The sequence below is a fragment of the Nematolebias whitei genome, chromosome 11 (genome assembly GCF_014905685.2).
Source record: "Nematolebias whitei isolate Nwh7 chromosome 11, NemWhi1, whole genome shotgun sequence".
Taxonomy (NCBI): Eukaryota; Metazoa; Chordata; class Actinopteri; order Cyprinodontiformes; family Rivulidae; genus Nematolebias; species Nematolebias whitei.
The window spans coordinates 8,847,686-8,854,199 of record NC_056508.1 but is presented as its reverse complement, the minus strand read 5'-3'; positions in this window follow the sequence as shown (position 1 = coordinate 8,854,199).

Genomic DNA, 6,514 nt, shown 5'->3' with positions numbered 1-6,514 from the left:
TATAGAAACGTTTCGTCTCTCATCCAAGAGACTTCCTCAGTCTGAGCACCTTCTCAGAGTGGTTCACTCTGAGAAGGTGCTATTTAAGAGACTGAGCTGAAAACAGCACCTCAGACTGAGGAAGTCTCTTGGATGAGAGACGAAACGTTTCTATATTTTTTTGCTTTGTTTTGTTTTTTGTTTTTTTGATTGTCCAGAGGACCAGATTGAACTTTTTTGGATTACAATTAGATGCTGTTCAAGACTACATGTGCTGAGGCAGAGGTCTGAGGGATTAATGAGATTATTCAGCATCAGTCAGCCTGACTTTAGGTTCAGTTCTCCTTTAAAGGTGAGATAGGACCAGATCTCACTTCTTCAGGAAATCTTCTCCATGTGAACACATCTTCAGCACCGGAAGAAAATATAGAACTTTATTGATCCTGCAGGAAATTCTTGTGCCAGAGTTTCAGTACAAAGGAACATACAAGGAATCCCAAAATATAGAAAATAACAGAAAATATAAAAATAAAGAATTGGTGGGAAGTGGTGGTGCAGAGGTGGGCCTGTGAAGATCACCGGCTCAAATCCTGGTACCGACAACATCAAAATGTGGGTGGGAAAAGTGAAGCACCCACACCTGCCTCCACACCCACCTTACCTCACTCTGGGCCCTTGAGCAAGGCCCTTAACCTCCACCATCTGCTCCCTCGGAAACTCTAGATAGCATCTCTCTGCTCCACACAGAGGGCTGTGGTAGCTCGGTTGTCTGTGGTTGTGTCAGGAAGGACATCCGGTGTAAAAATAATAATTGTCAAGTCTTTGTGCAACTTAGTTCACTGTGGCGACCCCTGAAGAAGAGAGAAGCTGGAAAAAAAAAAGATACAAACAAACAAAGTGTTTATTGTAATGCAGAAACATTAAAGTGCTTATTGTAGTGCAGCATTAATTTTATTGTCCTGTGTGTAGAAAGGGGGAGGAGTTGAAAAGTTTGATAGCTGCAGGGAGGAAGGGCTTCCTGTGGGGTTCTATGGACACACTTGAAAAATGTTGGCAATTATTGGTCAAATCGTTGGTTTTATTGATTTGAACTACTCCATGAGGTTGTTACAGCTTCACCGCCGTCATGTCTGTGGTTTACAGTGGACCTCTAGCGCTCCTCTGTGGATAAACTGTAGAACTACAACACAGGGAACCCCACTGATGACAGAGATTCTCCTTCACAACCAATTCTGCCTCCTTATTACAGTAATACTGATCAGAACACAGAATATTACTACTTTAACAAACACAGTATTGAGGTGAAGTTTTAAGCCGGCCTAATTACTGCTTGTTTTGTTTCCAAACAGCTCGTTTATTGTAATCCTTAAAGTGCTCAGTACTTCTCCAGACTTTCTAATGGTCTTTTAGGAGATTTTCCTTTTCTCCACTCATTTTCAGTCCTTTTAATAATCTTGTTGGCTCTAAAATACTATACTGTAATCAAACTGTGATGTATTTAGTATTTTCTATCAATTGTTTCATAGGTTGCATGAATAGGAACAAATGGTGACCTTCTGTAATTCAAAGTCCTGACTCATAAAACCACTGGTAGACTGAACACTGGGATTAGAATAGCACAAAGTGCCAACATCCAGTTTTGTTTTACATGTCTAACACTGGGATAATGAAACACACAGAAAATGTTAAAGATAAAATTAGATAAAACTGAAAGGGGAAAACTTTGTGGTAAAATGGAAAAAGGCCTTAAAGAAAACTTAACCCTGAGATGAGGGAGGAGAAATGACCAAAACTCCACTTAGAAGGTCCAGAGTGCAGGACTGACTCAGACCTGTCCAACATTTTTATACTTCAGTTTAACTAAAGAACAAACTGTGTTTCTATGACAGGACACATGAAAACACGTCAGAAGTGAGCTGCAGCTGAATGTGCTGAATCAGGTTCAACATTCCTAAAACACAATAAATACAATCCAAGTTCTGGTTCAAGAAGACAGCCATGTGAAAATAGGCAAGTACTGGATTAAATCTGATTAAGCAACTGTTGCTCACAAAACATATTTTTTTGTTTTAGCCACAGTGACTAACCACACCAGGACCCAAAACTAAGGAAAAAAGGAGAAATACAACAACTTTGTTAAAAAACAAGTTTATTGAAGCATACAGCAAACTAACACACTGTTGTAGTATTTAAAAACTTATGAACAAAGCATCTATTTAAGGCAGTGCTTCTCAATTATATTCTGTTCTGTTACCCCCCCCCCCCCCCAGGAAGAAGTAAACAAAGTAGATGCCATTTTCTGCATTCTGTTGTATTTTAATGGTTATTTAACATCTAGTTTTACCTACACAAGTAAACACTTGGAACGCCTTGGGATTCCCCTGGAGGAGCTGGTCCAAGTGGCTGGGGAGAGGTAAGTCTGGGGGCCTCCCTACTTAGGCTGCTACCCCCACGGATGGATGGAAGTAAACACTTGATTCAGTAACTATTTTAGAGCTAATGGGACAACAAGAAGTAACATGACCAACAGCTGATTCAATTAATTAAAAATATAATATATTCAAAGGTGACGATTTGATGCCCAAATTAAAACTAAATGCCTGTAACTTAGTTGACTTCAAATGCAACAAGATTATCAATGAATGTTTGCAACAAAGGATTTACTGATTATAACAAAGATTCCTTCAAGGCACCTCCAAATTTAAATCATAAAACCAGTATGACTTCTGCTCATTCTAAATTTGTCAAATGGTCTAAATCTTCTAAAGTGAAGGAGAATTATTTAAAAATAATAAATAAGATATATCCTGTAGCCATGTTTCTGCAAAGAAGATTTAAATTTGATGTTGATTTTTGTGCCTTTTGCAAATCAGAAGATGAATCCCTCAAATATGTTTTTTTTCATGTCAATATAAAGTCTTTGGTCAGACATCAGAAACTGGATTAATCTCAAACTCAACATTCCTTCTTTTCATGCTGATAACATTTTACTTTATGTGGATAACTTAAGCTCAGCTTTCTCTAATGCCATTAATATAGTTGTACCTATAGTAAAATACCGAGAAGGGGTTCTCTGCAGACCAAAAGTGGGCGTTTCTGGCGAATAGGCGTTTATGGGCGGCGAACACTGATTGGCTAACAGTATTTAATAGGCGTTTATCGGCGGCGAACACTGATTGGCTGTGGGTAACCCTCAAAGTCACGAGAATTATTGATGAGGTAACGTTTCTTTGCGATGTTTGACAAAGAAATATGATTTATTGTACTTATAAAGCATGTTATGTTTTCACTTATGCATATTATTGAAGTACGTTTATTGTAGGTCACGATAGTTTCGACCGTTCTCTCGTTGTTGTCGTGCTTTAGAAGTTTAGCTCATGTGAAAACATGGTGGGAGTTCCCACGCAGGTAACACTGAGGTAAAGTGAACCTCCACTCGGCTCCAGCAGCTCTCACTGTGCACGTTTACAACGACTGTGTGTTGCTTTTCAAAATAAAAGCTGAAAATAAAAGTTCTTAATACTTGAAAAATAAATATTTAAAAGCTGTGTATAACTGAAAAATATGAAAAACAAATAAATAAAAGTTGTTAATTATATTTATGTCTTTCTGCCATGTCAGGAACCACTCTCACTTCAGGTTGACTCTAGAAGACCCCAAGATGTTGCTCAACAATGTTAACCAACATCTGATGTTGACTTTGAAAATAAACGAAGAAGCCTGAAGTATTTCAGGCTCAGCACAGAAAGCCTTATGTAATTTCTGTCTGCTTAAGCTGTGGGGAAGAATTTAAAAATTGTGGTGCAGGTTTCTGGGGCAGCGGCAGAAGAGGAGAGCTGAGGGCCTTCTACAGTGAAGCCATTACTCCTGGGTACTGCACCCACTTTGTGCCATGGATGCAGAGTTAGTAGTCCAGCTTTTGTACTGTGATGCCCACACATTACAATAAGTAACAACTAGCAACACCCTAACTGTACTATGGTTTGTGTTTCCAACAGATGCTACGATGACTTCTAAAAATGGATGTCCCAATAAACACAATAAAAAAATTCAATGATGCATCAAATGTTGTCTGAGTATGTTTTAAGGTAATAACAAATGTGAAATCTGGAAAACAAAGATAATTCCTGAATCTGTCTTGTGTGCTTTGATGTGTACATAAGTTTATTGGAGGTCCTGAAACAACTTTTCTGAGAACACAAAGATTTTTATTTTACCTTTGGCCAAGATATCAGTTTGAAATCAGGCTGCTTACTGCAAAACCAAGAGGTTTTTTTAAGACATACAGTCTTCATTTGTATTGTTTTGTCGACTAAGTTAAATAAAATTTCTAGAATATGGGTAAATCTGATCTCATCATGCAGCATAAGCAACTGGGTACAGGTGTGAGGGCCAAAAGTCTGGTTATGTACTGACTCCTAAATGTGCTTGTTTTCTACTGAAACATGGAGTAGTGTTGACCTTTAAAATGTGAGACAGCTGAGGAAGTTAACCAGTAAACAGAAATACCGGCTCCAGTTGCAGAAATCTTACAGAAACTGACAATCACTCATCTGCAGTGACTGCAGGTTGAACAAGAAAATGTGAAGTTAAAGGAAACATCCTTAGTCCCAAGGCCAGTTTAAGTATCATTTATATTTTTCTTTGTTTATGAATCCATTGTAACTTTTTTCACATTTTTCAACAACCAAAATGGAATTTGTTTTTTAATGTTACGGCTTGGTATTAAAAAAAACCCTAACATTTAGCTCTCCCCACTACCCAGTTATGTTGCTCTTATTTTGAAATGTAACCGGAAGTTCTGTGTTAAGAGAGGCAGAAAAAGAAGTTATGGAGACGCCGCGGCAGTATACTGGAGCAATGTCGAACCGAGACGCCGCCAGTGTTGAACCTGAGACGCCGCTAATGTCGAACCGGTTAACACCATAGACATAATATGCCTGTGGTTAACACAATCTGCCAATAACTCCTTGTTTTTAGACATAATGTGTCTGTGGTTACGGCATTTTATCGTTCAGCCTTTTTTTCTATCGTCCAATCAGATGTGGCTGGCCAGACACGCCTATTTTTTTATCGTCCAATCAAATATGACCGGCCAGACACGCCTATTTTTCTATCGTCCAATCATATGCGGCCGGCCAGACACGCCCATTTTCATATAGTCCAATCAGATATGACCGCCTAGATACGCCTACTTTCCTATAGTCCAATCAGATATGATCGCCCAGATACGCCTTCCGAATTTGCCTGCAGAGATGAGAAGGGGTTCTCTGCAGACCAAAAGTGGGCCTTTCTGGCGAGTAGGCGTTTATGGGCGGCGAACACTGATTGGCTAACAGTATTTAATAGGCGTTTGTCGGCGGCGAACACTGATTGGCTGTGGGTAACCCTTAAAGTCACGAGGATTATTGATGAGGTAACGTTTCTTTGCGATGTTTGACAAAGAAATATGGTTTATTGTACTTATAAAGTATGTTATGTTTTCACTTATGCATTTTATTGAAGTACTGTAGGTCACGATAGTTTCGACCGTTCTCTCATTGTTGTCGTAACGCACTGAGGTAAAGTGAGCCTCCACTCAGCTCCGGCAGCTCTCACTGTGTACGTTTACAACAACTGGGTGTTGCTTTTCAAAATAAAAGCTGAAAATAAAAGTTCTTAATACTTGAAAAATAAATATTTAAAAGCTGAGTATAACTGAAAAATATGAAAAACAAATAAATAATAGTTGTTATTAGCTGAAAAATAAATAAATAAAAGCTGTTAATTATATCTATGTTTTTCTGCCATGTCAGGGACCACTCTCACTTCAGACTGACTCTAGAAGACCCCAAGATGTTGCCCAACAATGTTGACCAACATCTGATGTTGACTTTCAAAATAAATCGCCTCCAAAGTTTAACATAGTTCATAGTAATAGTCAAAATTTGCTGACCTTGTTGCAACATGAGTTAACACAAACATGAGTGTAAATTGTCAATGATTCAATAATGAGTAATAACTTATTCAATAAAAAGTCTGTAATTTGTCAATAATAGTCAATAATTCATTCAAGAATAAATTATGGGTGTTTGGTGCGGCTCAGTGGCTAAAATGGGTTGGATGTTAGAGAAATTACTTAATTTTAAATTACCTGAATGTACAAATTCCTTCATTTATAGTTAAACTTTAGGAAATCAACTTTTTTTTCCCTTGTGAAAAAAATATCAAAATTAACTTTAAAATCCAATCCAGGATTAACAACACCCTAACTGTACTATGTTCTGTGTTTCCAACAGATGCTACGATGACTTCTAAAAATGGATGTCCCAATAAACACATTAAAAAATTCAATGATGCATCAAATGTTGTCTGAGTATGTTTTAAGGTAATAACAAATGTGAAATCTGGAAAACAAAGAGAATTCCTGAATCTGTCTTGTGTGCGGGCAGCACGGTGGCGCAACTGGTAGAGCTGCTGCCTCTCAGCGAGCAGGTCCTTGGTTCAAACCCCGGTCCAGGGGCCTTTCTGGGTGGAGTTTGCATGTTCTCTCTGT